The sequence below is a fragment of the Hibiscus syriacus genome, unplaced genomic scaffold (assembly GCF_006381635.1).
Source record: "Hibiscus syriacus cultivar Baekdansim isolate YM2019G1 unplaced genomic scaffold, ASM638163v2 tig00000002_pilon, whole genome shotgun sequence".
NCBI lineage: Eukaryota > Viridiplantae > Streptophyta > Magnoliopsida > Malvales > Malvaceae > Hibiscus > Hibiscus syriacus.
The window spans coordinates 1,779,828-1,799,859 of NW_024061752.1; the positions used below are offsets into that span (position 1 = coordinate 1,779,828).

At 34.7% G+C, this 20,032-nt stretch overlaps 1 long non-coding RNA gene and 2 pseudogenes across 1 annotated transcript; all 3 read right to left on the bottom strand.

The window, feature by feature from the left end:
- Positions 1 to 624: 624 nt before the first annotated feature.
- LOC120116966 lies at positions 625 to 1,535 on the bottom strand. The gene is made up of 5 exons (XR_005515611.1): positions 1,500 to 1,535; positions 1,310 to 1,407; positions 1,121 to 1,207; positions 854 to 1,026; positions 625 to 654 (listed from the first exon to the last, which is right to left on the bottom strand). It is a non-coding gene; the product is annotated as an uncharacterized LOC120116966 (long non-coding RNA).
- A 3,458-nt stretch (positions 1,536 to 4,993) lies between these two features.
- Positions 4,994 to 10,631, bottom strand: LOC120214029 (annotated as a pseudogene).
- A 924-nt stretch (positions 10,632 to 11,555) lies between these two features.
- On the bottom strand, positions 11,556 to 14,412 carry LOC120214134 (annotated as a pseudogene).
- Between the last annotated feature and the right edge of the window lie 5,620 nt (positions 14,413 to 20,032).

The window sequence follows — 20,032 nt, forward strand, 5'->3', positions numbered from 1 at the left end:
TGCTGAGATTGTCCTTTCTTCATATTGAGAACCTAAAATCAACCAATAAATCAGATAAAAACCTCGGAAATAAGCATAATTTAACCAATTAGGATTTATGCTAAACAAACAGATAAAAAGTTTACCTCTCCAAAAGCTTCACAAATTCTAAAAATTACAAGGCATGGCCGACATCCTCAGAAGGCAAGTCAATGCCATTAATACAGTTTAGTAATGTGCCTTGAGGCAGTATGATATCGTCAACAGAAGCCTCATTTTTTATTTCTACATTTGTCATCTTAGGATTTGGAAACTTACTAATTGGCTAGTTCATTGCTATGGGGTCTGCATTGTTTAGCATTTCATCTTCTCGATGATTACACTTCTTAGGGACCTTCATGTCAATTAGTTGGATGGCAGTATTCATGTCAGAAATCACTTCTCCTTCGGACAAAGCCTCATTGGAAATTTTACACTTTCTGGGATTAATCTTTGGGTTGAGAAATCAGCAGCATCATTGCCTTCGGGGACGATTTTCTCACTATTCCTGCTTCTCAGTCTTTTCAACTTGGTATTTCTAGTTGCAGCCCTTTTATCATCGGCTTGTATTGAACCGTTTGACCCTTTATAACTACTTTCCTTTTCGCTATTGCCAGTTTTTTCTATTCCAGATTCCTGTTAGAAAATGTTAGTGAACACTCGTTCATTTTATAAAGTTCTTAACCAGTAAATGAACCTATATCTATAAGTAGAATCCCCTAATTAAACAGAATTTGTATTCATCCTCAATGATCATTCTCTCAGAAAACAAATACATCTAAACATACCCAAGGATTTAAATGGCAATAAAACAGACGAAAAATTCCAATCAAACCTTATCTGCAGCTTTTTGCTTTTTTGGACAATACAGCCGCATCGTTGGTCTCTTGGGAACCTGATCTTTCAGATTCCCTAAGATGCAGCATATCTGAGACTGAGGTAAACCCATTCGCCTTCTCTGCAGTACGAGGATGCCAGTAGGCTGATGAGTGATGACCTCGCTTCTTCCTACAAGATCAAAATTTTCCCATTTTAATTACCCAAATAAATATAAATAATAAGCAAATATTTGCAATCAATTTTACATAAACACATGGCTCACATGCAGAAACTACAGTTGCAAATTCCTCTACATCTCGGACAAGTCCAATCACTTAACAAATCCATCTCCTCAGCCTTTTCTCCATATCTGATAGAAATTTTAAAAAAAAACAATGGAATTTGTAAGATCCAGCAAGTCTGAGAATGTTTCCAAAAAGTAAATAGCTTAATGGGAAATGGCAGAAAAAACCTGTTCAAGAGGCATTTGTGACAAAAATGGATGATACATTGCTTATCGTTGATCTTTCTCTTGCATGGTGATGCAAAATCCGTGGTTTTTTGTCTACACTGCAATCATTTTACTCCAAATGTTAAACACATTAATTTTTTTTCAATTAAACAAAAAATATGGTTTAAAAAAATCAAGCTAAACAAAGTACCTGGTGACAAGTCTTGCTATTATGAGAATCATAGATTCAGTTGTGAATGAGTCGAACTCGGGCGAACTATTGCGGCGACGTTTAGGACTGAGAATTGGAGCAGTTGAGCAATCCGACTCAGTTGCCCGAGTTGTCTTAGTGCTGTTGGTGTTGCTGCTCTTCTTCGTATCTCTTCTTAGATGAAGGAGAAATGCCCATTTTTAAAATCAAAAAATGGAACGGATAAAAATCGGTTAATATACTAGTTATTTACTAACAGGTTGGTTTAAGTGACACAGTCAGTCACTAAAATTAAATGTGCGACACATATTGATCCGAATTAATCATGACAAAGTCTTGATGTAACACTAGATCACAATCACTATCCAGTTGTTTTTTATTTAACACCCGAAAATGCAATAATTCAAAGTTGAATGGTTAAATTAATATCTATATAAGTTTAAAGACCAAAACAGGAATATAGTAAAAGTTGAGTGATGAAAAGAGTAGTTTACCCAAAAATGAAATTCACGAGGGAAAAGCGTCCACATGCCACTGTACAAGCTTTGAATATTTCTTCCGCTGAATCATCAAAATGGATAATAAATACAAATTGTAGCACTCGGAACCAATTTGCGTAAATGATAAACTTGTCGAACGATTTTTTCAGAAAGGTGAAAAAGTGATATTTTAAAAAATCACATTAATTTTTAATTTACCTATTTCATTGATTTTTAATTTAAAATAAATGCGATTTAAAAATCTCTCGTTTCGAAAAATTTTGGATTTCTTTACGATCGAAAAAATACGGTTCAAAGAGTCGCCACTAATCTTTGATTAGGGTGTGATTGGACACCCAAAAACGTTTTGTCATTTTAAATAAAAATTAATTTTAATTAAAACAACAAATTGAGGTCCGCGTTACCAAAAAATGAATTCGGGAGTCGGTTACGTATGGGGAAGGATTAGCACCCCACAACGCCCTAAATCGGTACCTAAACGATTAATTAACGTATTTGCATTGAATTTTACAAATTCGAACTTTATTTGATTTTTGATCCCATAAAATAATGACGTAAATTTAAAAACATTCAAAAACACTCGAACAAATTAAATTAAAATTACCAAGTCGTTTTAGAAAGATAAAGAATGTTCGATTATTTACAAATATCGAGACCAGATCTTAAAGATATAACAACCTTTTCTCGATATATTTAAATAAACGAACATTTCTTTTTCTCTCGTTCCCAAATTTTAGGTGACGAATCAATTTTTTTGGTTTCACTTTCGGGATACACTTTTATTTTAAAATCATTAAAGCGGACCTCAAATCAGTTATGACTGCCCACTTCAACAATTTTAAATTAAAAGGATATTACCCTTAATCTAATTATGTGATATCGAGTTATGCAAATGAGGCTATCATGTGAATTATGCAAAAATATGTCATCCAAAATTAATTAAACAAAATTAAAAAATAACATACAATGTGATATACAAAAATTATGTACGTATATTTTAATTACAAATTATAAACTATGCCTATTAACATACAATTTACAAATATGACTCAAATATAAAAACAAAGACATAACATGCTAAACTAAAATTTTAAAAAGTATATATACATAAATGTAGTGACTAAAATTAAATGTACATAAAATTAAATTTATAAATCAGGAATGAATCAGTGACCTAAACACGAAATACTAAATCAATGACCTAAATATAAATACACATAAATAACAGGGTCTGATATAAGATTTATCCTATTCAACTCAGCTAAAAAAATTACATAAATAATGCCTATACATTCGGAAAAAAAGATCAGAAAATTAAAACAAATAAAGAAACTTCTTTAAAAGAATGCACCTAAATTTCGAGGACCCCAGAATAATTACCCTAAATAATACAGTGACTAAAAGGTTAATTAACCCAAACTATTACAATGACTAATCCTAATTTAACCAAAAACTTTACTATTTAACTAAATAAAAATAATAATAAGTAATTTGTTAAACAGAAGTGCGCCTAAATTGGGGACTAGGACCTAATTTATCCTAAATTATAACATATAACCTAAGTTAATTTGCTAGACCCCAGCTGTTCACTCTTTCTTCTTCATCTCTCACTGCCTCTCTTCTTCGACAAAACCAGGACCCCTCTCATTCTTCAAACTATTCGTTTACTAAAAACACGCATAAAAAAATAAGATAATCCCTTTTCTCGCTGCACAGATTTCTTCAATCCTCGGTGACGAAGGTTTCGTCTAAGCATTGTGGATATTTTACAAGAAATGCGATTGTCTTAGGTAAATACTAATCTCTTCCAATTTTTTTAATTCCAAATGAGAAAAAACTATAGCTAAAAAAGGATTAAAGATTGAAAATGGAATACCTTCTTCTTGCGTATTGCTTCTCGAAAAATTGAAGGTCGAATCCCTTGTCCCAATCTGATTTTATGGTGTCGACGCGAATGGTTTCCGAATGATGATTAATGCTCCTGAGATTTGCGTTTTATATTTGCTGAAAAATGGATGTGATATGAAGAAGGAATTGCTTTGGTTCTTTGAAAAGACCAATGAATTTTGTTCCTTTGATCTCCAAAAAAAAAGTTAAATCCAACAATGTTCTTTTTCCAGTTTCCTATTTTCTGTCAAAAGTAAAACCAACAAAAAAAAATGGAGAGCCCCCCTTTGTTACTCTCAGTTCCCTGCTGATATCTCCCCCGTGTCTGGTGGTTAATTCCAATAAAAAACTTCCATTTTTCCGTTTTTTCCCTTGATCATGGACCCCGTTATTCACCACTTCACTTTATGCTTATTAACTCCTCATAACCATCTTTATTTTCCAAGGGATTCTCACGTGAAATGGAAGTTACTCTGCTGGATCTTTGGACTTGAACTAGGCCTCCAACTGGTTTGGGTTGCAAGTGATTTCCCATAAACCGGACAAAACGAGTGTCTACAAAACTTATTTTATGTTTTTTGTTACAATAAGCTATATTTTATGTTAATTATTATTATTTATAGAAATCATATCATTTTATGTTACTTTCTTGTTTGGTAATCTAATTAAGATTTTTCCAATCTATTTATTATTGAATGAAAATTAAAAACTCGGTTACTAGCATTTATAAACCTAATATAGTTTAGTTTTTTCAGTTGCCCACGGTGGTGGAGAAAGACGATCGCTTGGCCCCCAGACCCATCTTGCCACTATTGAATATTGATCGGAACGCTTGTCTCGTTTTCTGCTGTGTTTCGGTCCTCCTTTACAAGCACTAGAATTTTCCTTGACCAATCTGGTCATTCGGACAAGAAGAAAGCCGATCTCTTCAAACAACCTTCAAGGCCTGTTCCTCCGCTGCTTCGGTCGTTCACAAGCTACCCACTGCCATTGGAGACTTGCTGATGACCAGGATCCCCTTCCATTGACTAGGGGAGGCCTTCTATACTGTAAGGCTCTCGATATCGAATCCGCTGACTAGGCCTATACTGGAACTCTCTCGACATCTAATAAAAAACACCATGAGATTGTTTGATAGAAGAGTAAAATTATCTAATTGCAACTGAGTTTGAGTTTTAAAAAGGTTTAAAAAATTACAATTAACAAAAGGAAAAAAATAAAAACAAAACACAAGGTCAACATAAAAAAGGGATGTAATTAATCTAGGGTTCTAGCTAGACATCATGGTGAGCTGATCACTTTGTAGGCTTGGTAGCGAAAAACCTGACATCAACATCCGGATCCTCGCTCAGCTCAACTAACATGGTTGGATCGTCTTCTCCACCACCTGACAGTTATGATATAAACACTCAAATTCTGCCACATGACAATTATTAAAACGAAAATAATGTACTTACAGATTGATCGACAATAGGGATAAGCGACTGCAGCACCTTGGCCACGTTAAATTTGATGTTTGGTACCCTGTGATAGTTTTGGTCTCATAACTAAAATCTGAAGAATTAGGATTAATAGTTTCAAATCAAAGTTATATCAGCATTACCTATCTTTTGAAGCATTAATAACCACGGGGAGAAGGTTTGAACAAGTAATTTCTGCGCCCATAACAGGGGCAAGTAGTGAAATCGCATGTAGAATGGTCATCCGATATAAATAATGTGGGTTGTTTATCATGTCCAAAACCTGTCAACAAAACCCAGCATCATCTTCAGGTATCTCCCTTTCTCTTGCTCGTATAGACTTGTTAAAAAGAGAAGGTTCGCATAAGCAGACTGACCTGTGGACTATGTGCTGTAATGCCCACTCTGGACCAAATTCTTCTGCCAGGCGCTTCACATTATTAGCAGCAGCATCACGGATGGAATAAACCTATAAAATTAGCAAATTTTCTTTTGTAATGATATTACAATATTAATTCGAGTTAATATTGGTTATCTCTACTATCTTGGTCAGAGAAATTAGCAAATTTTCTTTGTAATGATATTACAATATTAAGTTCCGAGTTAATATTGGTAATCTACTATCTTGTCAGAGAGTAGAGACACTGAAAGAGAAATAGAATCGTAAAGAAACAAGCTCATAAACTCGGCTTTGCACCTTATCTTTTAACCATTGCATGCAGAGTGCACCAAGTTTGTCATCAAAAAGCCAACACCCAACTGGCTTGCCAATAAAGGTATGTATTCTATTATTGCAAGCCGAACCCTCCAGTGCCTATCTTCCGCAAGTTCCACAATTGCAGGCAATAAGGACTGGGAAAGCAAATCAATTCCAATTACCTGCAATGATGGGCATATTAACAATATGAGGTATTTGAATATATGAGAGAGATTTTCACCAACTTGCCCCCAGTAAGTAGCACTTCCAACTACCCCGCAAAAACAAATGATTAAAATATCAAGCCAAGAAATAACGAAACTGTTGGCTAGTGCCAGTCAAATATTATTATAATCAATGACACGATGTCACACCGGTTTGGCTCAGGTGGTAAGGTTGGTTGAAGATCCTAGGTTTTGCAGCCTCGGTGCTCTCACTTATACCAAGAATATTAATTCATAACACACCATTAGCAGGAACTTGGTATCAACTAGATATCCAAAACTTTATTTAGGAGGGTGACGGGCAATGAAGAAAATTTCCATCAAAATCATTTTAGATTGATAAATTGACAATTATGCAAGCAGGAAGATACATACACACAAGTTATGGCCTTATTTAGCTAATTGATCTGAAAGGATGTTATTTTGATACATTTTAAAATGTTTAAATGTTGACAATCTAATCCCTCAATAATCACTATGGTCATATAAGTAACTTCTAAGTTATCACGACCAGATAGAAGAGTACCACACGGTATTTTCTCTAGCTTGGCTGTTAATAGTAACAGGTTTCCTTTCACTTCTCAGTCAAACGTAGAAAATATAAGAACCATTCAACCCAAACCAGTGCCAAGCTAACAGTTCGAAAAAATCTGATGAAACTGTTATTAATAAAATCTTAATTGTGTCCCACCTGGTTGACTTGATCAAGCTTGCTAATGATATTCAGCGGACATCTGGAAATTCATCTTTCAAAAGAGAAAGAAATATAGGAAGCAATTGCTCTATGGTTGCATCCTAGAACCATCAAATGAGATAACATTATTGCACGTATAGAGTGAAAACATACCAGAAAACATCATGAAACCTACAGTATGTCCAAAAATGAATTTCATAGAGGTGGATTATCTGAGCACAAAAAAAGGACAGTGTTTTTACCTTCCCTAAATGGGCGCCATTCCATAACTGAAGCTAAAGCAGAACGAACATGCTGGGATGAATCTGTTGATAGTTCCTACAGAAGGTGACACTAACTAAATCAGAACAAAGCAAAAATGGAAAAACTAGACCACTAACTAAGCATTTTTACCTTGACACAAGGAAGAATGTTCTGAATTGCTAATTCTGAATTCAGAATTCGGCAAAACTTGGTTACTTTCCAGCAGCAGCTATCCTTACTTCAGCTTCATTATCACGAAGTAGGCGAACATACGCAGGTACTAGGTCCGACCTAAACATGTAAGCCTTGCAATATAATTTCATGATAGTTGATATGCACATTTAAAAAACAAAGTTCATTAAAACTAATTTAAATAATCAGTTGTGTAAGGCCAAAGCATGATAACTAACCTATGCCGATTCTATAGATTCTAATTGAATAGAGAGCAAACATGTAAATTCATCAATAGAAATCAAGGTGAATGGAAGAAGGAAAACGCAGAAAGCAGGCGTAACAGAAGATGTCAGGACCAGGGTTTCAAAACACGTTCCGAAAAAAGCGATTTCGTCCACGATATAACGGTTTCGCCGCCGTCCGAGTTACCCGCTACACCGCAATAGCATCCGATAGCCCGCGACGGCCACAATCACGGTAAACCCGAAATGACGAAAACGCGACCGCGATTTGAAACCTAGTCAGGACAGCAGAAAATTAACAGTTCATGCCACATGATTATAGATGTTACCTAGTGGGCTCAGGACCAACAGCTTCACATAGGTATACAACTGATTGGCAACCAGTATCGGACACGCCAAGACTTGTCCTGGAAACAATAGTAATACCATTAAAAATAACTCAAAACTATAAACCATATTTAAGAATGGGAAAAGGGAGAGAATGTTGGGGGGATAATTAAAAGAACAATAATGTCCATCGCATATCCTTCGATAAGCAAGAAAAAAATGCTTTAAAATTAACTAGAAAACATGAAATTTTTTTGCATCAAACACCTATACAAGATAGGTTCACCAAATGAACAAATAAACCAAAACTTAAGCTTAGAGGTTACTCAATGTCTAGCAGAGTGAATCAAACATTTTGTGAAAAATTATTCATAATACATGGTCTACCTGTGAGAAACTAACTATTATGGGAGAATGTGAGCATGCAATCTTGGGGTTCACAACTTTCCAAGAGCTGCACAACCTCAACAGCTAGTAATCGCACAGAATCTTGATCTGCAGGGACAAGAAATTGGAGCAAATAAGGATTTCAAACTCTGTTACAAATTATGAACTAAATATGAAGAATAAAAGGCATAAATATTAACAAATGGTCGGAGAGATAAGGGAGCCATTTATTCTTTCATTTATAAAATAAGGTTAAAATTCCATAAAGTGCATTATCAGCCTTAGTTATGCTTTATACATGAAACACTAGATAATTTCCACAGATCCTTTGGTATATCTTTTTGAAAAGATTGGAACAGGGAAAAATGGGATCTAGGTAAGAACAGTTCAAATCTGTTGACCATTTTTGGGGAGTAGCTGTCCAATGTCCATGACTCTTGCTCATAAGCATATTTCTGAATGTCAGAATAAAAGGAAAAAGATAAAAAGGACGAAGTTGAAAATTTCCAAAAGCAACGAAATTTTCAATACGAAAAGAAAGGCTAGAATCAGAAAGACACACCATACAACCTTTTCCAATTCCGCCTTCATGTTTCACTTTAACCATCCCTCTAAAAGGAAGAACACAAGGTGTTCACATACTACGACTCCCTTCATGATTTGAAACCAGGAATTTTTAACTCAAATCACTTATCCTGCTTTGTCCCTTTAAAGTACTTAGAGCATATATCAGCAAAGATAAAGGATGAAGTTGAAAATTCCCAAACCCAATTCTGCATCTTCAAGTTTGAACTTAAATCCATCCCCTCTAAAAGGAAGAAAACCATAAGGTACTAACACTCCCCTTATGATTTCTAACCAGGACTGTTTAACTCAAATCACTTATCCTGCTCTTTTATCCCTTTTAAAGTACTTTAAAGCATATATTCGACAAAGAATTATCAGCAAAACAAGTGGTCATAGTGAAGCGAGAAAGATAAACTAGGCAATCTACATACCATCCCGTGTCAAATCATTGAACATAGACATAATGTCCACCTTTAAATGAGGTGCCTCTACAGTAGCAGCAAATTTTCCAAGATTTGTTGCAGCAGATCTCCTAACCATGGGCATGTCATCTTGGCAAAGCTGACTGTATATTGTTCTTAATTCAGTTTTCAGAGCCTCTGGAGCACTTGGGTATGTAATATGAAACAATCCACAAGAGGAAACTCGAGCTGTAAACCACTCACCAGCAGCCAGTCTCTGCATGTTGTGGACAACCCAGTTATTAGTGAGGTAAAATTATATCAAGGTTAGTGCATTTACCGCTAAAAACAATTTTTAGTACATATTAAGTATAGCATCGTTAAATGGTCACTAGGCTTAGAAATGATCATATTATTTCTCAATTATATAAACACTTTGCTTCAGATTAGAAAAGAAAAAGCATATAAAGCAGAAACCAACCTTCAACATTGGAATAAAGAACTCAACCAAGTCCTGCTCCCTCATCTGGGCACCAATTCTACACAACGACTCGACAGCCTTATCCCTCACACACGTTTCCTCAACAATGCACAGAGTCTCCAACGGAGGCAGCAAAACATTAGCATATTCCACGCCTCCAACATAAGGAATGAAAACTCCCAATTCTTCTGCCATAGCAAGGAGAACTTCATCATCGTCATCGTTGTTCTCACTAAGAAACGGGATCAATTCCTTCCGAGTCCTTTCTTCCCCAAGTGCACGTGCAATCGTAGAGAGCTTACGGATCGAGTTCAAACGAAGCTGAATGTCTTCATTCTTTAACTCATCGATCAACACCGCAATCGGATATAAAGGCTCATCAATCATTGCCATGTTAACTCAAAAGATCTTACACCTGTAAAAATACAAATAAACTCAAATAATCATCCGATTCTAATTCAGACCTCGAAATTTTGAAAATAGAAAACAAAAATAGAAATCACAGTTAAATCTGAACAAGTATTTAACCTTTCCTCCTCCTTGTTAGGGAGAAGAGTATAGGAATTAACCAAACCCTAAGCTATAACAGATATGGATTAAAAGAGACGGTAATAAATGCTAATAAAAAGTGATCTAATCTATAAACAATTCGAAAAAGACGTGCAAAATATTTGTAACTTGAATCGACTAAAGCCGAAGACCGGCAGAGAGGAGATCTATAATTCTGAGATAACATTTCCTTACAGTTAAAAAGAAAAATGGTACCTTTGGAGGTTAGAGTTGAGGATTTGCTCGAAGCTGGATCTGATATGTATAAGCGGGTAAAGAGAGCGACAAAGCGATTGATCTGTAAACAATCAGGGCTTTCTGTGTTTTATATCTATGTAATTATCTTCACATACGAGAGATATTTTTGACCATAACTTTTTGTTTAAATTGTAACATGTCCTCGTATCATTTAAAAAAAAAATTTAATCACTAACTTTCTCCCTTTTTGTTCTTTTTTGCAAAATTGAGTCTTATACTTTTTTATTTGAAAATTGTGTTTTCTTTCTTAACTTTATTTAATTTTATTGTTGATTGCTACATTTAGTAATTATAAAAACATAAAAAAAAAATTGAATAAAATATTACTATTTAAATAATACGATTTTTACATTTATAATTTCTTAAAGATTATAAACGTAGAAGACTAAAAATATTTTATCTTTTTATAGACAAATCAGAGAGGAAGCCCAAAATTTTCAAATCAAATAGTATCAAAACCAAATTTTGCAAGAAGTATAGGAATAAACTTTAAATTAGAAAATAATATAGGGAGCTTTACTATATTAAACCCTTGTTACTCCACGGGATTTTTTAATTTAGAACGGTTTATTTGTCAAAACGGACTCCGACCTCTTTGAGCATTAAAAATTGGAGAAGATACATTCTTTTGAGGAGAGGATAGTCAATGAAAAGCTTTATCCATTTTTTTTAGGATTGTTGGCTAAACTTGATTTGATTAATATTATATTTTCTTATTTAAAAATTAAAATCACGATTATAATTATAATCATAATTAGAATTAATTAATACAATTAATAAATTCATATAATCATGACCAAAATCAATCGTCGTAAAGTACAAACAGATTAACAATTGAAATTACATAATATCTATGCATCTTGAGTTGATTTCGAACGAAATTATGATCTTAAAGTCAAGTTAAAGGATATGGTCAAACTTAAGGATAAGATTTTAAGAATGAATGTATGGTTTGACTAAATAATAAAAAAATATTTAAATCTATATATACAGTCTATTTACATTGTTCGATAAAAAGCTTGTTGAGGCCCAGATGTTGATCTCTAATCCTCTATTCAGACGAATCTAAACAGTCTAGACCAAAGGCCGATGAGCTCTCTTGCTGCTGCTGGTACCGTTAGGCTCACTGGGTTCCTTAAAGTTGGCTTTCTCACTCAAATCTAAAAAAGAGTCGACGACGTTTTGCAGCCGTGAATGTTGCCAGTGACAATGCACTTGCATTCTCGTATGTTTTCGACTCTCCTAAAGGCAGCAATGCATCAGCAGTAAACGAATAGGCTGCAGGCCATGATATCTGCTTCTTGAAGTCGTTAGAGGTTGCATCCGGAGGAGGGACGGTGGGGGTGACACCGACATTGTTAAGCAGGCCATCCCAACTATTTGGTATCGTAACCGATCTGAGATAAAGTACAGCTTCACTGAGGGACTTATAACCCAGGACTTTGTGTTCTTCATCATCCATGTTCAATAAGTCTTGAGGCTCTGCTGGACTATATGGTCGGTTCCGATTTCCCAACTATCGGCATTGACGAGAAGGTAGGATTTTCGGTCAATTTTGTGTTGTAGATCCTCTGCAGCCTCGTGTACTTCCAATAGCATGTCATTAGGGCCTAACTTCTCCATCTTTTTAACTTTGTTCCCGAGCTCACGCAATACACGAGCACCTGCAGCACCTACCCTCTGAAGTTCATGATAAAATACTTGTCTCCGTTCTAGTGGAGCCTATATGGAAATTATTCAGATTCGAAATTAAGGACGACAGCATCCCATATCTTGCGTAAACAAAAAGACAAGCGGCAGTAGCAATCGTATAGCACATTTCGAGAGAAAACGATAACCCAGGATACTAGTGCCATACGCTATAGAACAACAAAGCATGCAGAAAGCAAGGACCATGAATATATCTACCTGTATTTCTGAATGTATACAACCATGTAACACCATGACCATGAATGCACAATGTCTCAACGCTCCAGTTAGTTTGGCATAATTCTTCCAGGGATAACGAAGGGATAACGAAGTGACCTGTAAGGACCATGGGGAGGCTCCCAGATGGCAAAACCCAACTTCGCATAGGAAAACAAAGGACAAAGGAAGAGAATGAAGATTAGAATACCATCATTTCATAAATTTAGTGGAAGATGTAACATAAACACGACATAATTACCAGAGCTTCCTTTTGACTCGAAGCTTCTACAGCTGATCTATAGCCACTGTAAACAGGATTATCGGAAGTTTCGAAAGTAAGAATTTTCGAAGGGACCCTTTCATATTCGACACAGTTAAGGTACTCTTTAACACATCCTAATCAAAAGTGGAAGGAGACAAGCATAAACACGGCATTAGTTTCGAATATTGATGAGATAAATGAATTAGCAGACATTAGGTGCACACTAACATTCTAAGGAATTCGCCACACTTGAGAATTTTTTGGCAACCAATTTGTGTCGATCCTCACCAGCCCAGATTGGGTAAATGCATTCATTAATACTAAAAAACACCGGCACCGAGTGCGATCAACAAAAACCGTGTCACGGCTGTATGGATGAAGCCCCCCTGTCCTATACCCAGATACTATTATGAAACAATACGTCAAAATAATACTCGGAATCCATACTCATAAGGCTTCATCGTCGGGTATAGTTTTGCATAAGTTGAAAAGAATCCTGGCAACCGAGGGCATACAAAGAGAAAACATATCAGCAACTCTTAAAGAGACTAGTAAAAAATAATATACTACTTGAGATAAGAAATCAAGACCACAAAACCGTACCTATAATAAAGATGCTAATGACAACAACTTCTTCATATTTTCCAGCCAACTCCGACAATTCTGCCATAGCAAGAGCAAGCCCTCCAGCCGATAATGTCCCCAACCCACGGTTAAATCCTTTGCTAAGAGTTGCTCCTGCAGGAAAAAAAGGGCACCAAAGGATGTAAAGAGAACAGAACGTATTTTTCTTTGTGCTATTCAGGATAATTATAAACAGGAAACGAAATAATGACAAAAAAGAAAAATAACAAAAGAACTACAGATAATCAAATAAAGCTACAACATTGTGGCACCCCATAAGATTCAGAAAACAAACATATATGACCCTCCATGGACCAGATTTCTTCCAAGAGCCTACCGACACTCGTATTTGGACATGGATATGAAAATATGACCCTCCAAACACAGCCAAAAAAACGAACACGTTATAACAATAAAAAACGAAGCAAAAACATGATTCTGCTTTCAGTTTTAAGAATTAAAAACAAATGAATAAAAGCTAAAGTTCGATCAAACATCTAAAGTGGACCCCAAAGAGGAAATAAGACTCTTAAATAAAATGCAATCAAACACATGCAGCAAGATGAACAGTTGAATTAATAAATTATCTGAATGACCAAATAAGAAAACTATTAAAAAAAACAAATTACCTATACTGAACACAAATACTACGACAACGGTGAGAATAGCCCAACAGAGTACTACTGAGATCCTTCATGGGTTCTTTCAAGAAAATAAGTAAGGAAATAACCGCCAAGGCAAGACCATCTTGGCAGAGAAATACTTTCTGGGATCGGATTTTCCCATCTGTCATGCCTGACCTGCAACATGTCGAACTTCCTTTAACAACCCGTTCACTATTTCGTTTATGAATCTATAAGAAAACCACCCCCATCGTCGTTCTTCTCCTTCTTCGTTGGTTAATCCCAACACTGAATACCCTTTTGTTTTATCCCTTTTCTCTAGAAGATAGTGTCTAAACGAGCCCAGCTTTGCAGCCATTGAGTACCAGAAACTTCTTATGTGAATCACTGTAGGATAAAATCACCCACCCAGCGTCGGTCCAATAAATTTTAATACCGAGCGAGATAATAATTTTATACCCCTATATTTGTACCGTATAATAGACAAAACATAAATAATTTTTTTTATAAAAAATGTAATAGAAATTATAGTCAAACAATATCAATACTAATACAAACCAAAATCTACAAGACTACAAATATCACTTAAAACAATATCTTCGTTATGACATGTTAAATTTTGATGTTAAAGAAGGCTGTCCTGTTCTTAATGTTATCACCCACATGCTTTATTAGTGTCTCCAAACTTCATGAGAATTAAAGGAACAAGTTAAATTTAACAAGTAATTTCTTCGGTACTCTAATTGGTTTAGTACTTTAGTCATGGAATTTTATTTACATTAGAAACAAATAAAGTGTAGGGACCAACAATTCTCGCAAACAACATGTAACCATCGAACGAAGAGCAACCAATACAGTTCATATTTACTTCTAGTTCAAACCAAAACGAAGAAACTATTCAGATAGCTTTAGTATAAAAATAATCTGGCATTTAACTTAGAAATGCATAAACACCAAATGCCATTCAGCAAATCAATAGAACCCACAAAACAATGTATTTGATGCCATTAGGAGGAAATTACCAATGGCAAAGCATTATGAGCAAATTCGAATAGCTCCCTATCAACTTAATTGATTCACCACCATTAACATCTTAAATGATACATTTGCCGATATTTTCTAATAAAACATTAACGGTTTGAGCATAATTTTTCCTCTTCAACACTCAACCTCTCTTTAAACGATGAAATCACCATAATTTCATCAGAATTTACGAATAATTTGTTCTTTTCTACCCCAAGACAGAAACATCGCGCTACTTAACAAAATATACTTGCATCAAATAACAGTAGCACTTATCCCGAGTAAATAATTCCTGAATCGAACATCAAGATATCGGAACACGCACATCATAGCGTAATCCCCAACAAATGAGCATGCCCAATACATTATAATGCAGTGTACTTCAGTAAGTCTACGGTTTGAAGGAGTAGAAAAAAGATAAACAATACCCCAAGCAACAGTGCATTCCTCACTGGTGGCGCTGGCTTGGTTTGCTTGGCATTCAATACCTGAAAACCCAATTTCACGTAACCAATTAGAATTTACCAAAATCAAAAGAAAAATAATCATAAATCGAATGAAAGAATAAAAGAACTTGAAAAATAAACTCAAGATAGAAAGACCCATAGAGATCCATGATGTGATTCTTGCAAATCGCACAATTATCCACAACAATATATGCATCAATCAAACAAATCAACATTAAAAAAGTAAATTGATTTTAAAATAGAAAAAAAAGCAAAAAAAGGAAGTAAATTAGGGTTAGGGATTGGTACCCCAAGCCCAGAAGACAACAGCGCTCCACTTTTTAATCTCAAAGCGTTTGGGCTTCTTAATGGAGGAGGAAGCGTGAAATTATGTCCTAGAAAACTGCCCCTTAACATGTTGCCCTGGGCCGTCGCCCATGTGGCACATGTATTGGGTCGGCCCTGCCCCATCCCTCCTTCGATAATATCTGTTTTCAATAGTAAGAGACGAGGCCAAGAACGTTGGTTTTGATGGAAGGAACGACGCCGTTGATAAGTTTGGTAAGTGATCTAAGAAACTACGAATATAAGTACCCACTACGGGGGCCCGTAGAGGCGGCCTGACCGAATCTCGTTCAAATTCTATTTCAACCGTCCATCGTAGGAGCCGAAAGACACCATGATTATACTTGGCCAAAAAAAGCGGAAATTGCATTTTATACTCTGACAATGGCCAACGTTTTCAATTTGGTCCCTAATTTTATGTTGATACATATATAAAATTATTAATTTATATTCAAATTGAATTATTTTAATATCAATATTTAATTATACATTAATAAAAATAATATTATATGCATTTGATTAAAACGAATATGATATTTTTATGTTAAATGTATTTAAGATTTCGATATAATAACTAAACGTATTAGTATATGAGTACAACTCCAAGTTATTTAATAATATATATACATATATATTAAAATTTTATTTAAGATTTTGATATAATAATATACGAGTATAACAAGGGTTGGTTCATGTGGTAAGCAACTTGCTTTCGCTTAAACAAAGTCTCGAGTTTGTGTCATTGTGTATGTAGAAAATCTCTGTTGGGAGACTTATCCACCAAAGTCAAGTATGCGACGTGGGCCGGTTCGAATTAGTCAAAGGCGAAACCTTGAAACCTGAAGGCAACCAAATATATATATATATATTAAAATTTTAATACTAATAATCGGAGGAGTATACACATAAATAAAATTATTATACTCCTCTTTAATAATTAAAATTTATTACGATATAAATAAAATTATATCAATAATAAATTTTAATTAATGTTTAAGCTTGATTGTTACTTAATGTGGAAAACTTATATATCAATTAAAATTAAAACTATAAACTATAAATAATATTGATTTGATATTTTTCTATAAAAAAAACTAAATAGATATTGCTAAAGTAAAAGTGTCTACAAAATTAACTACGTTTTTGAAGAAAAATGCTAGAGCAACGCTCATCTCTTATAAAAATGGAGGGACTAATTCGCATCGTTAAACTCATGTTCGAGATCGAGAAACTGAAGTAAGGTTGCCAGATCCAACGCGATGCGGCCTCGATCTACCTTTACGGCTTTGCTTTCGAGAGCTTGATTTACTAGCTTCATGACGAATCGATTACGACATTCGGAGCCCATTTTCATCGGTGCTTGAATGGTTTAAATTCAAAGTCGCCGACGTTGATTTGCGATCTCACGGAAGTTTGCTTGTAGATCAGAGAAGGTTGAAAGGGAAAAGGAATGAAGTGGAAGAGTGAAGAAAAACAGAACGGAAATCCGTGAACGAGATCTACCATCGTTTAGTAAATTTTTTCTTTTTCATTATAACCTGAAAAAAATTATTAAAATCATTTTTATTATAGAAATATATGAGAGTTAGACAATAACTTAAGCTAGCAAAGTCGTTGGGTGTGACGAAATTAATTGTGGAGATGAATATGAAGTGGGTAGTTGACACTGTAAACGGCGTGTTAATGAAGGAGTATCCGAGAAATATTTTAGTCAAAGATGTGAAAAACTCTTAAAAAAAAGGCCGATTGAACAGGTAAAATACATTTGACGAGAAGACAATAAATATGCAGTCTGATTGATAAATAATTAAATATGGCGCTCAAACAAATAGATGACAACGTTATTTTGGCAAATTCTCCAAATAAGTAAATATCAGCATACCACTGCTTCTGACCATAGGAGATGACATGTTAAAACTACAGTTTGTAAATAACCTCTTCGTTCTAAATATATATATATATATATATATATATATATATATATATATATATATATAACTTTTTAAATTTAATTAACAAATTAGATAAAATATACAAATGATCATTTGACTATAGCGTGTTACTTTGTTGAGTTTCTCGACTATTAAAAGTTATAAAATGATCATCTGATTTTTCATATATTCTCCGTCATTTTCTGTTAAAAATTGAAGACTATCTGAGCTGAATGTTAACCTACTAACTGGATTTAATTAAAATTATATACTAATGATGTCTATTGGCCAACATCATTACTTTTAAACATTGGCTTGATGTAGGGATTGATATAGAGGAGTGGATGGGCAGTCGCACCTTAAAAATTTCAAATTCTTATATATTTAAGAAATTTTCTTTATATTTTCTATTAAAATCCTTTAAAATTTTATAAGTTCTCTTATGCTTAAATTTTTATAATTACGTACCCTAACATGAAATTTTAGGTTTATCATTGGCTCAACGACATAATATTTCGAGTATTGACTCAACGACATAATATTTCATGTTATTATTTTATAACTTTTAATAGTTAAAAAACTCAACAAAACAACATCATATAATCAAAATATGATTTTATAATTTTTAATAGTAGAACTATTGAATAAAAGATCACTCTATTAAGGGATCATGTGTACTTTACCCTAATAAATTTTAAAAATATAAATAAATTATTTATTAAAGTTTATTTTTTAAAAATATTATTACTAATACTCAATCTATCATGAATTAATTTTAATTAATTAATTCAAATTATATATTATAAATACCTATTATAAAACCAACCTTTCAACCCAATTTCTGATCTCATTTATATAATTATCCAAATCTACAAAAAGAGAGCAAAAGATTCGGAACCCAAATCTCTCTTTATCTACAAAGCGGAAAGCGATTCAGGCCGCCACGTCAACTCCGAAATATCCGCTGCTGTATCGAATAACCCTCCCAACGCCACAAAATCACCGCTTTTACTATGGCTATTATTATTATTATTATCATCATCGACGCTATTGATATCCGACTCACCGCCGACTCCGAGCTCGAACGATTCGTAACTCGGGAACGGAAACGCATACCCCGTCGTTTCCACAAATCCAGAAGCTCCAGGCCCTCCACCTACTTCCACATCAGCGGTCCCAGATTTCCGCTCCTCTTCAACACACGAAAAATCCAACGGTAAATCCAGCTCATCTCCCGAATCTTGTAAAAGAAACCCTAGATCCGACAGGGACTCACCGGAATCCGATTGCGTCACCGGAGTCGGATCTGGAGTGGGGACCAGGATCTCTTCTTCGAAGCTTTTGATAACCAAGTCCAGTCCGTGAATCTCTGGGTCAGGTTCAATGACCGGATCGGAATCGTCCAGGATTCTAAGTAACTCCTCCGGGATACGCTTTGCCTCCGGCGACTGAATGTCCCCGACATCAGGGTCCGGCTCCACGTAAGTAACGACAGGTGAGCATGAGCCTGTATTTCCAGAGTCGACTCGAGCGAGCTTTGAATTAGGGACCAAGCTAGCCTCCGACTCAAAATCCTCATACTCTACCCGGGCTCTCTTGTTGCCGTTGTTATCCTCTACCGCCATTATTACAGAAACAACCTCACTATTGAATCTAGTTTGGTTTATTGAGACCGTTTGGGTAGCGTGAAAATTAAAAAGAAGACACCAAAAAGCGAGGGAAGTGTAAAGTACGTGTGAGAGAGAAAATGCGGGAAAATATTTTGAGTGGGAAGAAAAAGGATATGGAATGGGTATTATATAGTAGTTTCAAACATGGGGATATTTTGATTTTATCTTTTTTTAACAAATCTTTTAAAATATAAAATTAGAAAAAGAAAAAACAAATCTTTAAATTGAATTGAAAGATAAAGAGAGGCGCGTGCAGAGCGCAGGCGAAAAAGGTAAGGGTTGCCTTTCTTTATCCGTCTCTTCTTCTTCTCTCAGTTGCTGTTTTTTCCTTTTTCAAAATTTATTTTTTTTCTGTTAATTTAACTAAATTTAAATATAAGACTTTTATGTTTGAAGTCCGTTGCGTGGGCCCTAACCGAATAAGGAGGAGAGTGGGCTTCGCTTGTTTTTCTTGCAGTTATTTATTTATTTCATTTGATGACCATTTTAAGGCGTTTTTACGAGAGAAAATAAACATCCTAAATTAAAATATTTATAGAATTAGTATCTAATTTTAAATAAAAAATAAAATAAATAAATATCTTTTTATCAACACCATAATATAACGGCC